General features: G+C 47.1%; 1 protein-coding gene and 1 pseudogene across 11 annotated transcripts in view; one reads left to right on the forward strand and one right to left on the reverse strand.

The window, feature by feature from the left end:
- Window positions 1-20,814, forward strand: part of TENM4 (teneurin transmembrane protein 4) — a 719,612-nt gene that overhangs the window by 120,662 nt on the left and 578,136 nt on the right. The gene's annotated exons all lie outside the window — the stretch shown is intronic.
- Window positions 18,536-18,740, reverse strand: LOC123858164 (U4 spliceosomal RNA; annotated as a pseudogene).

Below are 20,814 nucleotides of genomic sequence, written 5' to 3' on the forward strand. Positions count from 1 at the left end.
AAAAGAAAGGAAGGTGCTGCTCATTTCAGCATGTCCTTTCTGTGCTGTAGGTGCAGTTTGGGTCTCTGGATTCAGCCAGGTGCACTGAGATCATCCATCTCTCCTCCTATTTCACAAATCATTTGGCTCTGAGGGGTAATGGAGGTCCATGAACCAGTAGGTAGAGTGCATTTCTTGTGTCAGTTTAATGTCCTGATTTGAGGAAAAGGGATTTGGAGTCAAACATTGCAATACTGCCACTTACTGTGTTCTGTGACTGGAGGAGAGTTACTTAATCTTTCCAAGCCTCAGTTTCTTCATCTCTATAATGGGGATGATATTAGTCCCAATCGCACTTCGGGGGTTTTGGTACAGATAAATGAGACGAGGCACCAAAGCTCTCGGTGCTGTCGCTGCTACATGGTAAGCCCTGGAATGCCCTCGACCCTGAGGTTGCATCTGTGGCTGCTGCTGGGGCCTGAGTTGGATAGGCTTCAAGACTTAGGGAATCCTATCCACCCTCCTCTGATTGTCCACCCTCCCCCTGCTGTAGAGGCGCTGGGAGCTCCCCTCCGTACTGGCTCATGAGAACGGACTGTTCGCTGTTCGGGGATTTTGTGAGCCAGTTATTAAACACAGACATTATTAGAGATTAAAATATATAAACTTATACTTAAATAAATTATGTTAAGAAAAGGTATACATAATGAACACTCACCACTTCCTGATTATTTTACTACATTATACTTTGCTCCTGAGGTTATTTACACCTGTTTTATCCGTGTGGTAGAAATACCTGGGATGGTTGTACTGCTTATATCTTCCCAACTCCACTTTCAATGGCTCCATTTATCTTGAAATCTGCCATGGTAGGAGCATTTGGCCATAGTAGGAGTATTTGCACCATGGAAACCAGTAAGTGCTACAAATCAGCTTCTCCCCTCTTCCCCCACAGAAAGTCAGTTGTTAAATATTAACCAGCTGCATCTTTGGGTAAAACTTACTAATTAGGTTGGTTTTTCATTGGTAGACAAGTGCTGATCAGAAAATCCTTTAATATGTTGAGTTGAAATGTGTTCCTTCTAGCTTAAATTCTACTTGGAATTTTCAGTGATTTCTTGCACTAATGAAAAATATTAGTTTTTTTAACTGGTAAAAAACACCACAAATAAATACCCTGGTCTAAGACAATATCTTGGTGCCTTTTGTACCCATCCTATTCGTAGTGTGTGGAGTGTGGTAGGCACTGGAGAAGTTGTTGTTGTGTTAAGTTGATTGTCTTTGTATTCAGATGAGGCTTTTTCAACTGTCATTTCACTGATGGGACTTTTCCCTCTAAGCATTAACTGGTTTCAGAAATGCTTAAATTGTGATGTTGAGGAAATCCAGCCTCAGAGCTGAAATATACTTAAATTTTTCCACTTTGAGTATTTGCTGTTTGACTCTTGTAAAAGTGTTGACTCAACGGAGGAGAAGCAGGTCTCATTTTGAGCCACTGTGGTAAGCCACTTCCCTTCCAGAGATCCTTCTTTGTGAGTGACCAGCCACCAACCCAGGACAGTTCCTTCGGTGCCAGGCAAAACCGGGGAGAAATGTCAGGCTGCTCAGGTGTAAAAGTCAGAGAGATGAAAGCAGCAAGTTGGGAAAATAAGCAGAAGCCCAAGGTAAAGGAGGTTATCGTGAAACATCGGGGCTTTTAAAACTGAGGTAGAGAGGGAGCTGAACAAGTCAGCATTTGGTCAACTTGGTTGGAGTTTTGGAGTCAGACATGCTAGAGTTCAGATTCTGGTGGTGTTTCTCTGATGAGCTGTGTGACCTTGGGCAGGTCACTAAACCTCTCTGAGCTTCGGTTTTACTATATCTGAAAATAGGGATTGTGATACTCATCCCATTGTTTGTAGAGGGGATTGAATAAGATTAAGCTATGGAGGCCCAGGAACATACCCGGTATCAGTAAGAATTAGCTACTCCACTTGTCATTATCAAGACAAGTTTTTGCCAAATAACTTAGGGCTTAAGGGACTTAAAATGCCCTTGATGGAACAGGTACTCTGACTGTATCAAAAAACGTTTTGTCTTTATAGCCGCAGGTATAATTTTATAATTCTCATATTTTAAGAATAAAGACTGTCCATGTTGAGTTTATCATAGCTCAGGACAGAGGAGATGGTGGTCTGATTCTGCCATTTTGCAGAACAAACACAAGTTTCCATACACAGGGTTATGTCTTCCTTGAACCTAAAACCGTATGTGGATGTTAACAAAGTTTTTATCCCACACCATGATTTCCATGCAGAATTTCCCAGAGGGGGAGTATTGAGCTTGGTGTTTTATAAACTCCACTAGCCTGAGAGAAAATTGTTTTAAAAGTCATTTTTTGTCATCATCCATTAGACACCAATTTGCTAGGCAAAATCGAATGTAGGACATTATTGTATAAATGAAATAACAAGTACATGGCAAGAGGTTAATAACTCCCATTGCCCAGTTTTGAAAAGAAGAAAAATCACGGTGTCACTTCTACTCTTGACATTTTGTTCTGTGTCACCTCTTGAAGCAAACAAAATGTCTGTGCTTTTTAAAGAGGCCTCCATTTCTTTCTTTCCAAAGTTCTCTAGAGCTGTTCCTCTAAATACTTTGGTTATGGTGGGAACAGTGGGAAACCCAAGGAACCTGGCCATGGTGAGGAGACATTGACTCTGAGTCTTGGGCACTCCCCACCATTTGCACCCCACCAGCTTCCCTGGGGCTGGTGGTAGCAAATCATCAGAAATGTGAAGGAGTTCTCGAGTACGTAAAACCAACTGCATGTGCTGGGAAATATAAACTCACTGCAATGTTTGCTCTAAGGGTGTGCGGTATAAACGCTTACAAAATTTTAGTGAATTTAAAAGGAAAAACCAAGAGTACTTCAGCTCTACAGACAATACCACTCAAATCCAACCCCTCTGCTTTCTTTCCTCTTCTTTCCTTTTCTTTTTCTTTCTACCCTCTCCAGCAGATCTATTCTCCCTCTGTCACTCTTTCTCTATCGATCCATGCCCTTCTCTTCTCCCACTGCCTGTTTCCTCCTGTGGCGTGGAATATTAGGAGATATTGGGAAAGAATCACCATTCTCCCTAGATTATGAAAAAGAAGCAGTGGCTTTCAGACATTGTTCAGAATGCAATTCATAGTAATAAATACTTCTTAGATCCTGCTCGGTATACCACTGGGTAATAACAAATCTTGCTCTTACTACATGTGATGAAATTTGACATTTTAGATTCTTTATTCTTTTGGGGGGGTCCATTCTATTCTCTTCTTTAAAAATGCTGTTTCCAGTGCAATACATTAATTTCTTGACTCAAGAATGGGATGCAACCTCCAGCTTGGAAACATTGGCCTAGAGCAGGGTGCCTCAGACTTAAATGTGCATGCAAACCGCGTGGGGGCCTGATCAGTGGCAAATTCCGATTCTGTAGGTCTGGGGTTGGGTGTGGCTCTGTATTTCTAATGAGCTCGCGGAAGACACTGATGCTGCTTGCTTACAGACCACACGTTGAGTGTGTTTCTTCAGCACAGGAACGGTTCAGCACCATGGACAGGAGACCATCCCCCAACCAACAAACTTGGAGTCACCCTAACTAAGTGTTTGGTCTCTCAGCAAAGCATGTGACACCTTTGATGAGAAAGCAGAGGAACTTCCCAGAGGCTTCTTGACCATGGAGAGCATCCTCTCTTTCTCTTTCTTTGGCGAAGCCGTTGGAGCAGTGGCCCAGTCAAGGACTGGTGCACAGTACAGGACTGGAGTCCCTGACAAGCTCTGCTCATGGGAAATAGCCCAGCTCTTCTTGCTTTCCTCCTGATTGCTCTGGTTTGTTCCAGATCCTGCCTGGTGACTCACTGCAGCTCTGCCTTTATTTGGGATCTTGCAGAAAAGGCTCAGAATGTCCTCTCAGATCCCCCTTTTGGTGAACTACTCTCACACTATTACTCAGCTTAAATAATGAGGCATAATCTTTGCCTTTGCACATGTTTCTGTTACTCTTTGTACATAATTCTCTTGGAGCCTTAAGCATATAGTATTCAAAGCATACATGCCTTCATATCTTCCCCTAGTCTTTCTTGGCCCTGGTCCCATTAGAATCACCTGGGAAGCTTCTGCAAAATACTGATGCCCAGGCTTGACCCCAGAACAATTGAATCAGAATCTCTGGGTAGGGGCCCCGGGCAGCAGTATTTCTTAAAGTTCCCTGGGTGACCACAGTATGTAGTCAGGGCTGAGAATCACTGCATTAGTCTGTGAGCTTCATGAGGATACAGATCGTGTCTTATTCACCTTTTCTTCCTCTGCCCTTTCCTCTTCCTCCTCCTCCTCTGTTCTGGTACCCAGCACAATGTCCTGGACTTCTACTAGGTATCTAATGAATAAGTAATTAATAAGTAATGCAATTAGCTAAAATTTTTTTAGCACCAGGAACTAAAGACTAACATTTTCCTGGCATTACCACACTGGTACTCACAACAGACCTATGAGGTAGATCTTCTTTATCCCAGTTTGCAGAGGAAAGAACTGTGGCTTGGAAAGGTTAAATCACTTAGCCAAGGTCACAGCAAGTGGTAGAGCCAGAGTCTGAGCTTGCTCCAGGGCTGTGCTAGGTGGCTTGGAAATGACACCACCAGGTCTCCCAAGCTCAGGCTCCATCGCCTTTTGTCAGGGGAGACCTAAAGCCACAGATAAACTTCACTCATTTCTCACCACCATCAATTTGTCTAGAGTTTTAGAAAAAATACAGAATTCTTATTAATGTTATTATACTCTTATTTTCTTCAAAATAGTAGTATCCCTTATTAAGTGCCTTCTGTTTGTCAGGCACTGTGCATAGTGGTTTCTGTCCATTCCTTTCATTATCCCCTCGAGCTTCATGGTGACTCTACAAGGCAGGCATTACTATTCCTACTTTGCAGATGGGAACATTGAGACCTAGAAAGGTTACGTGGCTCTTGCAAGGTCACCCAGTTTGAAAGGGGCGAGTCAGACTTGATCCCAGCTTTCCTGACTGTGAAGCCAGTCCCCTTAACTGCACTGCCCATTCTGTATTTGCAAAACACTCTTTGCATGATTATCTCATTAGATTCTCAGAACTCAACAGGGTGATGGATGACACGGTTGGAAGAAAGACTCGGGCGGCAGAGGGGAGGATGGATGATTGCAGGGACTGGCCACCTGGGAGGAGAGAACATAAGTGGGGTCTCCACAGACCAGAAGGGCTTCCCATGGAAAGTGGAGGTGGCTCAGCCTTTACTTGCCTCCCCAGAGCTCCCAGCAGCCTTGGTGTCCCTCCCAAGACAGTGGGGGAGGTGGGTCCAAGACAGGGCCATCACTCTGCTTGCTTGTGGAGGGAAACAGAGGAGCCCCTGTGGTTGCCACTGGAGCTCCACAATGATAGATGGAGGGCCATTTGTCGAGCGAGAAGCCATCATTCATGGAGGACAATGGCCCACTGGGATCCAACACATTTAGAGAAGAGCATGAAGCAGACAGAAGCAGGATTATGTGAAACAGAGCCAAAGGAAATTTGTTAGGAGTCTGATTTCCAGAGCCTGGAAATCAGCAGGGATGAAGCTCTTTCTGTGCAAGCGTTATTAGCAAATGTATTTTGAGCGGAGGCAAGTTTGCTAGCTTCCTGGTGTCCATTACCAGCAGACACTGGAAATGATTGTGTAGGATTTAGCAGAGGATTATCCTTTCGGGAGGCATTAGGTGGGATAGATTTTGGTAGCGAGGGAAGGTCTGGTGCATGTAGTTGACTGGGCTGTGTGGTGCAGAGCTGACGCGAGGAGACCCGGACTCATAGCTTCAGAACCTTCAACTGGCGTGTCCTTTGTGTGTCTGGAGCCCTGGCCCCTTTGCACAGGGGTCTAGGAACAAATCAGTCCAAGGATTAATTTAACTTGGCTTTGGAATCATATTCTAAAACCCTAGAAACCTCCCCATTTTGCAATAATGGAAAAAGGTAACATTGCAGGTATGAATAGGGGCGTATGGTTCTAAAAATAACTGAAGTCAGAAAAGTATTATGTGGGCTCTACTTCCTTACCTTCTAGTTTTGGGTCAGGGAGCCTGCCAGCCATGCAAATGGGTTATTTCCGACAGTGGCTAGGGAGGGGTTCTTCTGGAAGACAAATTGTGTGAAAACCTTAATGAATACCGAAATAGGTGGCAGCCAGTCCTGAGAGTAACCGAGCACACAGTCACGCAGTCTAGGCTCCCTGCTTGCCCTGGCAGAGAAGGCTGCGTGGCGTGGGGGTTGGTGCCTCTCATGAAGAGAAGGCGGAAAGCCCACTTCAAGATGTGCTGTGGCCAGTCTGGCCAGCTTGGCCGGGATCGCGTCCATTCTGCCAGGTGCTCATCCCATCTTGTGTCTCACCATGCCTGGTGTCAGGCTTCCAGTGAAGGGGTGTTGTGAGCACTTGCTGATCAAGCCCTTGCTGACAGCCTGCTTCTTTGCTGGGCACTGGGTATATAAAGATGAATGAATTCAGAGGTGGTGATGCTCAGTAGTTAAGATCATGGTTGCTGGAGGCCCATGGCCTGCCTGCATTCAAGCAGAAGCTCTGCCACTTGCTTGACCTTGGGCATATTACCTGACTCTCTGTGACTCAGTTTCTTCATCTGAAAAATGGGAGTCCTTGCAGGACGTACCTTCCTGGGAGGCTGTGAGCATGAAGTAAGCTAGTATATGTAAAGCCTTAAATAAGCTAATATATGTAAAGCATTTACAATAATGCCTAACACATAGCCAGTGTTATATCCATGTTTCCTGCTGCTGCTGTTATTAGGATTATTCAGAATGTATTTACTGAAATTGTACATTATGTCCAGCCCCGTGCTGGGTGCCAGGGAGGGGGCAGTGAACAGGACATGGCCTCTGCCCCCATGGACTCCCAGTCACATAAATGACCACATGGCAGGAAGTGATCTGAATCTGAGAAGGATTCAGGTGGAGTGCTGTCAGAAGTCATAGTCAGGAGGTATCAAGACAAACTTGATGGACCAAGGAGAGCTTCCTGGAGGAGGGAGCACTCATTGTGGGCTTAGAAGAATGGGAGGGATTGCTAACGTGAGGACAGCAGGGCAAGGGTGTGTATCCACCCTGCCTTGGAGGAGCTCTTCTTCTGAGAGTATGTGGAGACCTAGAAAGGTTCAGAAACTTACTGTGGGCCCTGCCTCAGGTGAAACAGCCCCCGAGAAGGAAAGAATACATATAATGGCTGCTACTCTGAGCATCATGGGATTCTGAAGAGGGGGAGGCAGCAGAAGCTTGAGTTGCAGAAAATGCTTCTCACAGGTGGGTTGGGGAGCACGTACTGGAGGGGTTTGGATTGTTCCAGAAGGGGAACAGCATGAGAAGAGGTGCAGAGGCAGGAATGGGCAGAACATGGAGAAGGACAAGCCGACTTGAGCAGAGGGCACAGAGTGCTCACTGGGAGGGGAGGCGGGCCGGTTTGATTACAGAGAATCTGGAAGGGTGGGTTCCATTCTTTGGCTTTCATCTTCAAGCCAGGGGGTGGCAGGTGAATTTGATTTCACTCTGAAGGTTTTTATGGGCTCATAAAAAACAACGTATAGTGGGCTTGTAAAATATTAGCTCAATTGACAAAGTAGGATTAAAAGGTCCAATGGAGGTAAGGCCGAGGAGATAAATAGTATGCTCACTATATTTGTTCCCCTCCATGCCTCCGCTGCCTCCAGCACTCGACACTCGGCACCCAGCACGCAGCAGCCCTGAAATGAAAATGGTGGGAACCAGGTTGGGGAGGGTGCAGCATGCCCTGAACTTAATTGTCATCCCAGAAGACCTGTGAGGTCTAGGCATGGAAAGTGAGTCACAGAAGTTAGGTGGGTGTGAGACATCAGGTTCTTACTCCAAGCATCTACCGAAAACCTTTACGACTCAAGGGAATTCAGTGTTGGATGCAGGATCTTTTCTAATTAGAAGCTAGAAATGCCCAGTGCATGCCCTCAGCAGTCAGAATGGTTTCTGTTGTGTTAGCCATGACATTCACAAACTCCTGTTCATGTCCCATCTTACTGCTATTTGAGCTAGTACTAGTAGGTTGAGGTATGTATTAACCTGAGGACGTCTGTCTCCAAGCAGGCACTCTCTAAACCAAAGTTTTCTGGGGGTAACACATAAATGTAAATAATGTTTTAAAAATAAAATCTGAAGAAAACTGAAAAGAACCCTTTTTCTCCTACCCACGCCATGGCTATAGTGACTGGGGGTTGGTGGTGGGGGCGGGGAGCTTTGGGCTTCTCTTCTTCCTTTTCCATTTTAATGCTTTTCACAGGGACCATCAGAGGGACCCCACAGTGACCCCCTTCTCTCAAGCCCCCAGACCTGTAGCTGGGGCAGGGCTAGGGGTGCCAGTGGGGAAATCACTTATTTAAAGCTCCACCCCCTGCTCCTCTGCCTTGTTCTAAAATGGTTTAGAACCAGCAGGATGGAAGAAGTTCATTGCTAATTACAATGGTGACTGTGATAGAATGGGGAAAACTCTGGAGATGTGTGGATAGGCTTTGGTCCTGCATTCTTGTCTTTCCGCCATGGATGGACCCCACTTTCCTCATTCCACACCTGTAAAATAGATGTACCACCTCCTTCTAAAGCTCCTGGGAATGAAACAAGGCTGTCTGTGAGAGTGTCCAGTGTGGAGCCTGGTACATAGTGGATTCTCGATGGCTACTTAGTTTGCCTCCCCCTTTTGTTCCCAAGAGGGCTTATCAAAGTAACAGTGTTCTTTCCTCACCCTTGTTTTGGCTGGTCTTTGATGAAATAGACCAAAGTCTCTGTTTTTTCTCGGACCCAGGACCATTTAGCACGTTGACTTGCGGTCAAGATGGTGTTTGGTGAGCTCTCCCGTAGTCGTGTTCAAGTGCAGTCTCCTTGTAGCTCTGTAAGAGTACACTCTGCGTTGTTCACAGCTTCATTCAGCTGGGGTGTGCAGAGCACCCCCGTGTGCCGGGCCCCGTGTGGGGCTCTGACTAGGCAGAGCTGGGCAAGGCAGGGCCGTGCCGTCTGCAGCTCCCAGCTAGCTCGTGGGGCAGACACCTACACCAGCAGTGATAGTCCTCTGCACCACGTGCTGTGGCTGACGGAGGCACAGAGGAAGGAGTCAGGGCAGGTCACAAAGGCAAGGCCGGAGTCCTCCTTGAAGATCACGGAGTTGGAGATGGCTGAGTGAAGGAGGGGCGGCATGGACAGCAGCACTGGGAGGGAGAGAACACGAAGCATTCAAGCCACAGTGAATGGCTCTGTTAGGGTTTTCAGATGAGGAAACCGATGCTGATAGAAATCAGAAGTACATACATGATGAATGTGACCCTTGGCAAGTCTTTTCCCTTTTCTGGGCCGATTTCCCCCATCCTCCAAAGAAGGTCCCTTTCATGACTCTCCAAACCTGTGACTCACAGCCTGCAAATTTGCGGGAAGCAGGCTTGAATCTCCGTCTATTTATCTTATCTTCCTATTTATATTTGGAAGCCCGTTTCTTCTTCTGTTAGAATTGCCTGCATTACCCACCCGGGAAGCATCTCTGTTTACCTTGATGTGATGTGAGCATGATCCAGGGTTATTAATAAAACAAGGCAGCCTCACAGCAGTGAGGTATGGGGAGCACAATTTTAGGACCAGCTGTCTCTGTCTGGGGGGCTTCGGCTGCCCTAGCAAGAATGCCCACCCTGCACAGCCTCTGTCTAACCTCCCGGGCTGGGACGGGGTGAGGACCCTCTTGGCCTTTAGGGGAGACACTGACCCCCTTCCCCAGGCCATGGAACTCCCTTACCTACACACCCCAGAGGCTGCAAACTGACAGCCTATAGACATGTTTTTGGGCTCACATCCCCTTTTAATTTTCAAAACATTTAAGCATCAGACTCTTGATTTTGGCTCAGGTCATGATCTCAGGGTTGTGAGATGGGGCCGTGGGGAGTCTGCTTGACATTCTCTCTCCCTCTCTCTCTGCTCCTCCCCCTGCTTATGTGTATGTGTGCACACACATGCTCTCTCTAAAATAAATAAATAAATCTTTAAAGAATAAAAAAGACTTTAATATAAAATCCAGGACATTTTGCTAAAAATAAGGATTTCCACCGTCTCTTAAAAACTCAGATTCGGCAACCATAGGACCACCTTCTTGCATGCATTGTCCACTGGTCCTGAATGGTGGCTGCCCCTTTTAGAAGGGCATGAGTTTTTGAGTTTGCCATAGTCCCCACCCCTCCTTATTACTGACCCCTATAGGCATTTGGGTTTGCCAGCCTTGATCTACCCCCTCACTAAAACCCAAAATCCATATCCTTTGGATTCTCACGAGGCAATATCTAATAATCACTCACATGTTATTCCTGTATGCAGATACAGAGCCCAATCCAGGTAACAAGGCCATTTCCTGTTCATGTTCTCATCCTGTCCTCACAGCAGCCTGCTGAAGTGGGTGCGATTGTTCCCATTTTACAGATGAGGAAACCAAGGCTGAAGGAAGGGAAGTATGGTCCTGGGTCATGGGTTTGGAGAATGGTACACTTGGGAGGTGGCTCTGCAGGATGGGCAGAGCATGGCTGGTGGCCTGTATTAGAGTTCGGTATTAGCTCTCACTCGCTGGGTATCTGTGCAAGTCTCTGCCCCTTTGGGGGCTCCAGTTTCCTCCTCTGTAGAGTCAGGTCACTGCCCTAAATCAGAGGTTATTAATGTAAGCATGGGGATTGGAAAAAAAGTTAGTATTTTCCCCCATTGTGAATATAGGCAGTAAACCACAATAGCGTTAGACGTCTCTGGGACTCTGTTACCAGGAGAAATCTGATATTTTTGTAATCCCATTATAGTTGTAGGAGATACCTCAAAATATCATTTATACTCATAACTACTTCAAAGTTATGAGAGTTACTAGACCTGCCACTAGATCTGTTATAAATCTTGACTTTAAAAACAAATAAAAATATCACCGTATCACAAACGTATCATTTTAATATTTTGATAACCATTTTAATATAATTGGTTTCCATTGTAACCCAAGGGGTTTTTTTTATGCATTTGGGAACATTTTTCTGAGAAAGGGTCTAACAAGTTTCAAGAAACTACCAGAGGGGTCCTAGAGACAAAAAAAGCTAAGACCCTTTCCTCAGATGGTCTCCAGGCCACTGGAACACCTGTGACTCTGGGCTCCGTGAGTATCAGGCCCAGACCTGCCTGCTGCCTCTCCACCCAGCGCACTCTGTGTCTACACCCATGGCAGCTTCTGAGGCCGTATCCGGGGCCCTAGGCAGCCTGGTTGACATTCAGTTACATCAGATTGTTGGAGGCCGAAGATGTCAGAGTAGCCAGTAGCCAGGAGCAGGCCGGAGGAGAGGGGATGGGGGCTCCCTGGGCGCCTGGCCCCTGGCCCTGAGGGCTTCTGCACTGGGGAGTGCTGCGGTGCTCGGATCTCTGGGCCTGCGTGCGTCACGGCGTTCATTCTCTCCACTCCTGTTTTTCTCTGCAGATCCTTTCATGAGATTCCAGATCTGGAAGCCCTGGGTGCTTCTGGTTGTTTTGTAGGGAAGGAAGCTGAGGTGCAGAGAAAGAAAAAATCCCTGACCGAGGTCACAGAGTTTGTCAGGGTCAAAGGAGGGACAAGAATGTACCTCCTCTGGTGCCCATTTGCTGGAATAGCAGGACCCAGTTCTTGGCTCACCAGGGGGCTGACTTTTCTTATGAAGGTGAATCTTTAGTTTGTTTTTTCTTGCCCATTCCTGACCAGCATTTTTTTTTCCTGAGACCTTGTCTTCTATTCTTCTTCTTCCTTCCTTTCTAGTCATTTAAAAAAAATTTTTTTAACAGTTCAGGTTCTCTCCCAAGAGTTCAGTCTGGTCCCTTAGGGAGCTGCTGTGCTGTATTTTCAGACCCCTTCCACACATCAGAAGGGAGGTAAATTAATTGGCTAATTCCTGAAATCTCTGTGGTGGCCATTGGAATTTACATTTCAGCTCTGACCCTGGAGACAGAGGAGAAAGGTCCAAGCTTATAGTCTCATCACATTGATTATTCGTTTGTCAAATATTGCTTGAGCCTCTGTGTCAGGAATCCCCTGGGTTGAGCAGTAAGGGTAGATATAGCAATGGACGAGATGACAGGCTCCCTGCCCACATGGGGCCTCTTTTCAATTCAGACATTGAACAACTAGTTCAGTCATGCTGAGTAAGTGTAACAAAAGAAGAGCCGTGGATAATAGGAGGAGCTGGTCAACCAGGGTTGGGCAGCAAAGGCCTTTCCAAGTATATGCCTTATAGGCTAAAACCCAGAATGTAGCTGGAAATGAGCTGGGGAGGTTCTAGAAATTGGGACAGCATGTGCAAATGCCTTGAGGCAGGAAGAAGTGTGTGTTGATGGGGGAAACAGAAGAGAATCAGGAGAGAAGCAGATGGTGAGATTAGAGGGACAGACAGGGTGCAGAGATGAGGACCTTATAAACCAGGATGAGGGTTTGAAGGCACTTGAGGACAGCGGGAAGCCACAGAAGGAAGACATGGTCAGAAGTACCTTTTAAGACCATGTTTTTTGCAAAAGAAGAATCCGAGAGGGTGACAGGGGAAGCGGGGAAATTACAAAGAGTCTTGTGATAGCAACCATGAGGAAAGGTGGTCTTTTGGACTGAGGTGTTACCTGATTGCTAAGGATGAGGGAATGGGTTTGAGAGCTACTTATGAGATGGGTAAAGTGATTCCCGAGCAGGAAAGAGTCAAGCCCAGAAAGACTCTGCCTTCTTCCTGCCTCCCAAAGGTCTGTAGGGAGCAGAGACCATAATCTCATCCTGGCAGGACAGGGAGCCCCTCCTTGGCCACAGTGATCCCCATTGAGGCTTGGTTGCATCGCGTCTTCACTGCTCGATGCCTGAAGCTGTCGGCAAAGCTGAGCCCCTGTGGCCAGAAAGACGGGGGAAATAACTCTCCTCCATTCGTTTAATCCATCCCGTCACTCAGGTCTTCTGTACTGAGCGTCAACGTGGTGAACTTCACTTTTGTGCTCCCTGCCCTCCCAGAGTTCATGACTCTAAATAGTGACCCAAACAAGCCCATAACTATGAACCGCGAGAAATACAGGATCAAGAGCAGAGGTGACATTCAAAATATTTAACAATCCGAGTGCACGTGCACAGACTTGTCAGAACAGGTCTCTGCCGTCATGCCCAGCAGGGGCCTGGGGGCCTTCCACTTGCCACACATGCCTTACCTTCTGGACTGTGGGGAGAAGCTCAGGTCATGGTGGGAGGCATGGAGGGGCTTGGGGCAGGGACTGCACAGTGACTGGCATGGAGGTCTTTCATTATTTTAACCCCAGGCACAGTTGTCCTGCTCTGTACCTGCTGATCTGGACTGGGGGTCTGAGAAGGCTTCCTGGAGGAAGTGCTGTTTGAGCTGAGATCTGAAAGAGGCCGTGAAGCTGGGAGTGGCGATAGAAGAAAGAGCCTGTGTAAATGCTCTGAAATGGGACGGACAGTAGGGTGTTTGAGAAACGAAAGGGGCAGCATGTTTGGCGAGAGGAGGTGGGGCTGCCAGCAGGAGCCAGGCTCTCCGAGCCCAGGGCTCACATCTCCTACGAGCACGGGATACGGGGAGACCTGTTGGGGGGCTACTGCAGCAGCTCAGGTGAGAGTTGACTGTGGCTTGGACTAGGGTAGTGGAGGCAGAGGTGGTGAGAAGGGGACCAATGCGGGGGGGCGGTGTTAGAACCAGCAGGGGTCCATGATGGGTTAATGTGGGGGTGTAGTGAAGGGGATGGGTATCGGGGGTGGGCTTGTAGCTTGTGCTGCTGATGGAAAGTGGCATCACTCACTGAGACGGGGACCAGCAGAAGAGGACACCTGAGAGATAAGGGTTGAGCAGTTGACATGTTAAGTTTGAGGGTGGCAGGTAGGTCCAAGCGCCAAAACACAAACTTCTGGTTCTTGCTGTGCTGCTCTGTGTAATTGGAGCGAATCACTTTGCCTTTCTGAGCCTCCCTGTCCTCCACTATAAAACTGGGGAGGTAGGGCGCCTGGGTGGCTCAGTTGGTTAAGCGACTACCTTCGGCTCAGGTCATGATCCTGGAGTCCTGGGATCGAGTCCCGCATCGGGCTCCCTGCTCGGCAGGGAGTCTGCTTCTCCCTCTGATCCTCCATCTCATGCTCTCTCTCTCTGTCTCATTCTCTCTCTCAAATAAATAAATAAAATCTTTAAAAAAAAAAAAACTGGGGAGGTAAAACCTGCTTTATGGGGTTGTTGTAAAGGTTGTCACAGACACGGAGGGAAAGCACCTCACATATTGTAAGCACGTGGTGACCACGGGTGGTCACTGGTAGCAGTTGATTTTAATTAAACATAGATGCTCAGGAATCTTATGACATCCTGCTACACAGAGGTACGTCGGGGACATTTTGTCCTTCATGAGACAAAACTTGGAGTCCAGGACACGGGTGGTGGTGGTGATGAGGAGTCTGTTTTCTTGGCTGTTGGAAGCACACGAAGCATCTGCCTTCCTCATTTAGGGGCTGGTGTTGTGTAGAGGGAGGGTCATTGAGGTGTAGAGGGAAGGTCATTGAGCTCTGAAGCAAATAGGTGGGCTCTCCTCCTGCCTCTGCAGCCTGAGCAGGTCCTGTCATCTCTCTGAGCCTTAGTTTCTTTAGCTGTGAAATGGGAGTGGTGATAATACATACCTCCCAGGATGGTTGTAAAATTCACGCTGCCTCATGTGGAGTGGTGCCTAATAAAGATTTCGGCTTTATTCTTTCTTATGTGGCCATAGTTCCCGTGGCTTAAGGAAGAACGTAGAGAGTAACATCAGGCCTCTTCCAGCCGGGCCTCAGCCCCACTCCTGCCTTTGCCTCCTGTCACCTGCTCCTCGTCGCCTCCGCGTCAGCCACAGAAGGCATCGCCACTGCCCCCCACCCCACTTCCCTCAGCCTCGGATGCCCTTTTCCCACCCTTTGTCCGTCAACTGCCTTCTTTGTCTCCACGGTCCAGGCAAATGCTGCCTCTTCCACAAAGCTTTTCCGATGCTGCCAAGGAGAATCCACAGGTCCGTCTCTCTTGTCCCCGCAGCCCTGTCACTTGGTCCTCCCTTGAACACTCAGCATTCAGCTGTGGGATACAGCGCAGGCCGGCGTCCTTAACTGTAATCCTCTTGGGCCCATGACCTTGTCTGTTGCAGTCTCATACCACCTTCAAATCTGAGCACGGGTCCACACACAAAAATAATGGAAGTGAGTGGAGTTGAATGGATTTGGCTAAGAGAAGTAGCCCAGTGACCCTGCAGACATGGGGCTGTGAGATGACCCAGGGATTAGAAGGCCAGCATCCGTGGCTGTGTTGTCCCAGTGGAGACAGAAGGGAGCAGGTTGTTTTGGGATGGATGGTTTGGCCCTTGATGTCAGAAAGCAGCCTTCCCAGGGCAGCTCCAGGACAGCCAGGCCCACAGCCTCCAGGAACTGGGCCACTGCAGTCGGGCTGCTCGGGGGAGCTGGGCAAGGCATGATTATATCTCCATGAATGAAGTTAGGGGCCCTCCCGTTGGGCCTGGATCAGCTGCTGCTCTGTGGCTCTCCTTGCCCCTGCCTCATTCCTAGCCTCACCCCGCCCATCCATCCTCATGGCAGCCAGAGTGCTTGACCTCAAGGACAAATCTGGCCCTGTGATTGCCCAGCTTAAAAACCATTGATGGATGAGCCTGCTGCTAGAACCCAGCCCATGAGGCCTTCTAGGCCTTCTAGGCTCCAGCCCTGCATCCATCCGTGCTTCCAGAGGTTTCACTTCACCTCCTGCTGCTGGTGCTTCTCAGAATAGGTCCACATTTCACACGCCTTGCTGTGGACCTTTTTGTCTTGCAAACATCGTACTCCAGAGTCTTGCTTGAAGCCTGCCTTGCCCAGTCCCATCCCACTAAAACTAACCCCTTCCTGGCTGGGTCCCACTGAGATTACAGACCCCCCCCCCACCACCACCTCCACCCCAGTGGTAACACTTGTACCTTTTAGTGCAGGGAGCATGTCTAACTGACCGTCTTTAGTAGTAGAAATCATAAAAGCAGTGAGTGCTGACCAACACTGACCTGCAGGCCCCTGCTAGGTGTTTGAGAAATGCTATTCCATAGAATTCTCCCCAGGTTGGGATAAGGATCTCTGCTTTGCTGATGAGGAAGCCGAAGCTCAGAGAGGTTAGATGACTTTCTGTGTGTCACGCAACTCACGTGAGTCAGAACGGGGATTCAAGCATGGTTCAGGCCCATGCTGTCTCTGAAAATCTTTCTGGCTACCAACTCCAGTCTGGGTCTGACACACCAAATAGGCAGCCAGCGATTGCTTGTTGAATGAAAGGGTGAGCATGACGCTGCTGGGGGGAAGAGTTGATGTTTCAAGGAGAGCTGACTTGCTTGGGTTTTAAAAATTACAAAGGCCCTCTCACGTGGTTCCTGTGGGCCTGGTTGAAAAGAAGCGATGGTCTCCATCTTGGATTCTTATTGGACACTCCATGTTTTTAGGTAACTCATAAAACCATTATTATCTCTCGCACAACCCCGAAAACTGCCTCATTCTGAGAGCAGCTTTGTGTAGTGTGTCCCCGGCTGGGGGCACCTGCAGAGGAGACAGCTGTGGGGAGGCCGCCCGGACGAGGACACAGCTGGTCTTGGGAAGCACTTACCGCATCAGGATGTCACTCTTGAGCCTGCCAAGCCGTGGTAGGTTGTTAGGTCGTTAGGGCTGGGGCCTTGTGGCTAGAGTACAATTTTCTCATCCTAAATTGCTTCATACCTGAAATGCGTCATTTTTGCAATCTCACACACGCACAAAATGAAATCTAACTGAGAGAATGACAAAGGAGAAAATCTCTGGCTCTGAAATACCCAGAAGAAAGCTAAAGTGAACATGTTTTCAGGACCTAATCAGCAGCAGAAGTCCAGGAGAAAAAAAAATCTGAGCACCAACAATGAAGAAGTTGGAAACCACACGGCCCTCAGGGGAGAGCGCCTCCCCCCTCAGACAGCTAGTGGCAATATGGCCAGCTTTGCTGGGCTCAAGAGAGTTTTTTGAAATCAGCTCCCCTGCCTGAAGGAGCGAAACGCAGAGCTCAAGCAGCATCTGAGTCTCAGAGTTACTGGAACCTCATGAGCAAGGACAGCAAGGGCTGCCAGAAAGGAGGCATTACCCTGTGCCGTCACCAGCCCTGCTTTGTGGGTCAGTGGTGCCCTTCCCTTGCAGGTCCTGACCCACTCAGGCCTCGAGTCCATCTGAATACAGTGGGAAACCCAGCAGGACTTCAGTCCTTCTAGTGGGTAGAACCTGGATGCTCAGTACCCCTTTTTCCAACCACAGAGTACCTTGGAAAATGTGCCTCAAAGGAAAACTCCAGTAAATAGCCAGAGGAGCTCACTTAGTGTGGGGGTTTAGGGCTTCCTGGAGGAGATAGCTGAGAGGCCTGAAGGATAAATTTGGGTTAGCCAGCAAAGAGGAGAGCAAACAACTTTCCAGGCAGATGGAACAGCACATCCAGGGCCTTGAATTGGGAAGAAGAATGACCGACTTGAGGATCTGCAAGGAAGCCAGTGTGACTAAGTACAGAGACTGGAGGGGAGATGGATGTATCGACAGAGACCCAAGCAGCGCAGAAACTGGGTCCCAGAAGCACCCTTTTCAGGCACAGGTGCACATTCTGGACTTTGGATTTGATCTTTAACGGGCTAGGAAGCTGTCAAAGAGCTTTAGGCAGTGGAGACTATCTGATTTGCATTAAAAAAATATCCCTCTAGTTTCTGGATGGTGAGAGAATTGGAGGAGAGGATATGGGTAGCAGTTAGGAGGCTAGGTGAGAGGTGATGGTGGATTGGTGAGGGTCATGGTGCTGGAGAGGGAGAAACATGAACAGGAGCAGAATTAAAGTCTACTTAGGAAATAGGACAGATGGGACTTGGTGACTGGTGGGGAGAACGCGCAGGGAGGTATCAGGACAGGCCTCCAGATTTCTGGTGGGGCCACAGTACCTGGTAGCGCCATTTACCGCGATGGAACTCACTGGAAGAAAGCTAAAAATAAGAGTCAAGGCAAGAGACCAATGGCAAACTCTATGTACCAAACAGGAAAGAGGCTAATACCCAACCAAGCAATGGGCAAAGGACTGTGAATGTGCATTTCCTAAAAGAAGAATTGCAAATGGCCAAGAAGCATAGAAACAGATGTTCAACTGATATCCAAAAATGCAGACTAAAATAACTAGGCTCCATTTAACTATCACATTGACAAAGATGAAAAAGCACATTAATGCCTAAAACTGATGAGATCATGAAGAATTGGCATGCCTCTGTGCTGCTGGTGGAAATTAAAAGTGACACAGTCTTTTGTGGGGGGCAGTTACAAATTTCTTAAAAATGTCAAGCTATCAGATCATAATCTCAGGGTCCTGGGATCAAGCCCCACATTGGGCTCCGCGTGGAATCTCTTTGGGATTCTCTCTCTCCCTCTGTCGCTCATGCCCACTCCCATGCTTGCTCTCTCTCTCAAAATAAATAAATAAAATCTTTTTTTAAAAATGTCAAGCAATAAAGGGGGGCCTGGCTGGCTCAATCAGTGGAGCATGTGACTCTTGATCTCAGGGTCATGATTCGAGCCCCATGCTGGGTGTAGAGATTACTTAAAATTAAAATATTTTTAATTAGCAATAATCGCGCCTCAGATAAACCTCATTGGCTACGATACTGCCACTGTGCAAAGCTAAAAATAAAATATTTTTAAAAAAATGTTAAGCAGTGGGGCATCTGGGTGGCTCACCTGGTTAAGCGTCTGGCTCTTGACTTCAGCTCAGATCATGATTTTGGGGTCCTGAGATCGGGCCCCACGTGGGGCTCTGCAGTTATCGTGGAGTCTGCTTGGGATTCTTTCCCTCTTCCTCTGCCTCTCCCTTCTCCTCTGACCTTCCACCTGCTCATTGTCTCTCTCTCTCTCTCTCTCTAAAATAAATAAATAAATAAAGTCTTTTAAAAAAATGTTAAGCAATATAGTCTAAGTATACAATCAAGCAACCACAAAAAGATACATGTACAAAAATACTAGAGTATTTTCACTAGTGAAAAAATGAAAACACCTATATGTACATTAATAGGATTAATTGTGCATTTATGTAACCCTTTAAAAAAGATAAAAATTAGTGTGTATAATAGGATCCCATTTTATAAAGTGTCTGAATGTGTATGTATGTGAATGTGCATGGGGGTATGTATACAACAAGGTTTGGGAGGAAGCCTGTCTAAAATCATATTGCTAGTGGTAGGTGAGTTTTTATTATATTTAATCAGTTTGGGTAAACAGAAAAAAATAATCCTTTAGAAGAAGAGAAAAGAGTAACTGCAGTGTAACAGAGACTTTAATTAAAGTCGCTGGAAGGGAAGCCAAGCGAGGGTGGCTCATCCTGACTCCAGCTAGTGGGAGACTTCATGGAAGAGGTGTCAGCCCAAGAATGAAAAATCATTGCTCTCCTGTGTCTGCACAACTTTGTAGCTTGTATTCATGAGAAATGGGGAACTCTCCAGAAAGTCTGAGCCCATTCTGCAGGCCTTTGAGTCTATTTACTCTCTGGTCATAAAAAATTCATGCCAATTAATTTTCAACCAGATGACAGGAAACAGAAGCCTAGAACTCTAGAAAGATACCCAACACCAGGTTCGATCAGTGCCCAGGACAGTCACTCCACCACTTTCTCCCACTTCCCATGACTCGCTTGGGGTCTTCTGCTCATTTGCAGTCGCAATGGCATTCCTGGATATTATGTTATCAGCCCTTTCTGTTTCCTTGGTTACTATCTTGGATCTTTGAATAAAGAATCACTTTCCCTTCACATTTTCTAAACTTGGTTTTAGAAATTCTGCAGCTTCTTATCCAAGTGCCCTTTTGGGAACTTAAATATGCATTGATACAATCTAGTCACTTTATGGAAAAGCTGGCGACCTAACAAAACAGGATGACCCTGCCTTGACTTGGAAACAGAACTTAATTGGGGGCCTGATGCCACAGAGTTGTAAATTGGGGGTCTGCAGAGGGGCAGAGAGGAAACTGAAAATACAGAGCCCAGGGTCGGAAGCGAGCAAATGGGGGCCCCCAAGTCCCAGTTCCTTCGGTTCTGGGCTATGTGACTTTCTTGACATTCAGTAAGCATTAAATGCTTTTGACATTTCAGCTTTGAAATAGGACAGACTTATGTTCCAAGGCCTGGCTGCAGCATGACGAGAGACCCCTAAACCAGCCTTCCCAAGACAAAGTAGGGGCATCGCTGGGAAGTGCAGAGATGAGCATTCTAAACTTCAAAAGTTATTTATTTTAATGAGTATTAGAAAAAAACCCATAAAAACAACACTTCAAACCTATGACTTCATAGAGATTTGTATATAGAATGGTCATGACTAAAAATTCCTTTAAACTGTTAGCAACAATTTTGCTATTAGAGAATCCATCTGAGTTGGAAGATTGCCTTTCAGTGGGCCTTAGAGAGAAGAGGGGTGGGGAAGTAAAGTGCAGCAGAAACTTTTTAAGAAAAAATCCATTAAAATAAAGTTAAGCAAAAAATGTGAATCAACTTGGAAAAATTAGTAAACGATAGTAGAGGTGAGACATCACTACAGCAAAAATTGGGCAAGTGGTGCCAACATGATTTCAGTGGGTCTTGGATGGACCTCGGAACCTCCCTGAGTTGCAGTTTTCTTGTCTGGAAGATCTCCCAGGGTGGCTAAGAGGCTCAGGAGATAATATCCATAGATATTACCAGCTCAACAGTATGGACTCATTGTCACATAGTAG

This window comes from Mirounga angustirostris, unplaced genomic scaffold (assembly GCF_029215605.1).
Source record: "Mirounga angustirostris isolate CCGP_5_RB_7025 unplaced genomic scaffold, mMirAng1.0.hap1 SCAF_13, whole genome shotgun sequence".
NCBI lineage: Eukaryota > Metazoa > Chordata > Mammalia > Carnivora > Phocidae > Mirounga > Mirounga angustirostris.